This window comes from Brassica oleracea, chromosome C1, assembly GCF_000695525.1.
Source record: "Brassica oleracea var. oleracea cultivar TO1000 chromosome C1, BOL, whole genome shotgun sequence".
Classification (NCBI taxonomy): domain Eukaryota; kingdom Viridiplantae; phylum Streptophyta; class Magnoliopsida; order Brassicales; family Brassicaceae; genus Brassica; species Brassica oleracea.
In genome coordinates, this window is record NC_027748.1 from 28394923 (window position 1) to 28397636 (window position 2714).

At 34.7% G+C, this 2714-nt stretch overlaps 1 pseudogene; it reads left to right on the forward strand.

Moving 5' to 3' along the window:
• Nucleotides 1-210: 210 nt before the first annotated feature.
• Nucleotides 211-741, forward strand: LOC106303678 (annotated as a pseudogene).
• Nucleotides 742-2714: the final 1973 nt, after the last annotated feature.

The following is a 2714-nucleotide window of genomic DNA, read 5'->3' on the forward strand; positions in this document are numbered from 1 at the left end:
ATGGAAAATACGGCAATGAACAATTGTGGCGACACTATGAACTTGGCCACTCTAGAAGGAAACGAGGACTGATTATACAATGATGAAAAAGTTTCAGAATATTGACTATAAATAGATAACAACAAATATTATATGTCTCACCAACGATAAGTTTATTGACAAGAAAAAGAAAACACCAACTTTAAGAAAAGGAAGGCAAAACCGAAAGAAATGGCAAAGAACATCAACTCAGTCAGCATCACCGTTCTCTTGTTCGTCCTCTAGGTGGCTTCCACCGGTAATTTTAAGAAAAAAATTCTCTATCGTATTTTGTAGTTGTATTATAGTTTTCTGACGCTGATGAATATGTCAACATGCAGAAATCCTCAAGAGCGAGGCTCAAACATTTTGCTTCGAGTGCGGACCGGTGCCGTTCCTAGGTACAAATGCTGATTGCTTTAACTGTTGCAAAACCAAATACGGGAGTCCTCCTGTCGTTAGTGGCGTTGTTGATGGAAGTGAGACACACTGTCATTGCTATTGTTGATCCTTGAAATAACCTCATGCAGTCACCATGTGTAACATTTGTTTTCAGTCCGTGACATGTCTGTTTGTTTATGCTCAAACTTCTTTTGCTTCCCAATAAAACATCAAGGGCAAAACTTATCACTGCTTTGCCCCAAGTTTATGCCTATGTTGCGTGTACTTTTGTTTCATTATGAATACAAAAAGTTGTTTTGTGTTTGTATTCCTTGTTTCAGTTCCCCATATACTCAGTCTTCTTGTCGGTAAAAGTATCTATAAAGATTGAACTGGTCTTGTTGTATAAACTTGTTTCTGTCTTGACATGTTCACTAGCTAGAAAATAAAATTTGCTATATACAATACCAAAATCGGTTTTCATCCTCAAAAAGAGTACAATAGTGAAAAGAAAGAGAGTTATATGTTCACTAGCTAGAAAATAAAATTTGCTATATATAATACCAAAATCGGTTTTCATCCTCAAAAAGAGTACAATAGTGAAAAGAAAGAGAGTTATATGTTCACTAGCTAGAAAATAAAATTTGCTATATATAATACCAAAATCGGTTTTCATCCTCAAAAAGAGTACAATAGTGAACGGAAAGAGAATTATATATTCAAAAATGCTTAGAATATGTGAATTTTTATTGAATAAGGCAGTAGATGGAATGATACAGTTAGGAAAAATAATTTTATGTTTTTCAAGATAGAAAGTGTAACATTCATTACATAATTTAGTTCATTGGGGAAATTCGAAATCTACCATATAAGAACTAAAAAGAGTGTTTCTTCTTCACAAAATTCAGTACATACTTAATGTTGGATTAATAAATTAATAAATGCAAAAAAAAAACTTTTCTATAATTAGGTCAATCAAAAATCGAATTACGAGTAGAAACCAACAGTAATTCTTACGATAAAATAAGAATAATTTAGTGCATGTTCTCCATCATTTTTAGAGATAAACCTCAAATATACCATTTAAATAAACAAAAAAAATAACTTTTGTATCAAATTTCCTGAGAATATTCAAAACTCTAAATCTCAAATTCTAAACATTTTATAATTGAATATACTAAATCTGATGTCACTAAAAATAAATATCAGAACCGACACATGCGTGGTCGAGTGGTACGGCGGGCTCGGAAAGGTGCTAAGCACACCGGGTTAGAAACCTACCAAACTCTGATGTACCGGCTTGTGTGGCCATGCAACAGGAGAATCTAATTTTCACTGCGAACAACCAGGTATATCTGGCGCCCGTGGACAGACACCCAAAGAATTAGTCGGTTTGATTTCCACCCGGATACCCTCGGTTATCAAAAACAGTATATATAAATACTAAAACCTAATGATAAAAAGAGAAATATAGGTTACATATTTCCTATATTCCTAGACAAACATTGAATATTTACCATCTAATATATAAAAACTGTATATGTTCTTTTAAAAATCATATGCAAATCCAAAACATCGCATAAATTCAAAATTGTATGAAAATATTGTTTTTCAATAAAACTCGTCAAACTGAGCCATATAAGTAGAAATAAACATTAGAGGCTATTACTGATAAAAACAAAAATTGCCAAACCCTTCCATCTCTCTCTAGGCCCTCTCTCTCTCTCTTCAAATCGTCATTTGCCTCTCTAATACCGGTGCGTGAGTTGATGGCGGAGATGGATTCTCCTTTTTAATTCATTTTTCTTTTTGTTGGAGCTTCACTGGTTTTCTCTTGTTTGATTAGTTATTTTTCAGAGGCCCAATTTTTTTTAGTGGTTGGGAAGAACCAAAGCCATACGACATAGTAGCTGCCGGTCTTGGTTATGTCAGATCTCCCATCTCGTTGTTTTTCTGGCTTATATTCCGTTTCGGGACGCCGGAGGAGATGAGACACTATGAGATCTAGTGTTTTATGTGGAAGAGTGCTAGTTCTAGCATGTCAAAAGTGTAGGTGATTTTGCCATGTGACTTATTCGTTTGCTCTCCCGACGTCTTATGGGGTTGCTGCTGAGGTGGTGTAGCTTGTCTGGGATGCTGGGTGATATCACTCAAATTACCCTAAGGAGTGAATTACTCTCTCAAATAAGAGGTTCGGATGTAGTACATAGGGATCGAATCCACAGAGACTCTATGATTACACAATAGATTATGGTTTTGGAATAAATCTAGATTAAACGGGTTATAAGTTTTAAAGCAGTAAATGGAGTGGTGAG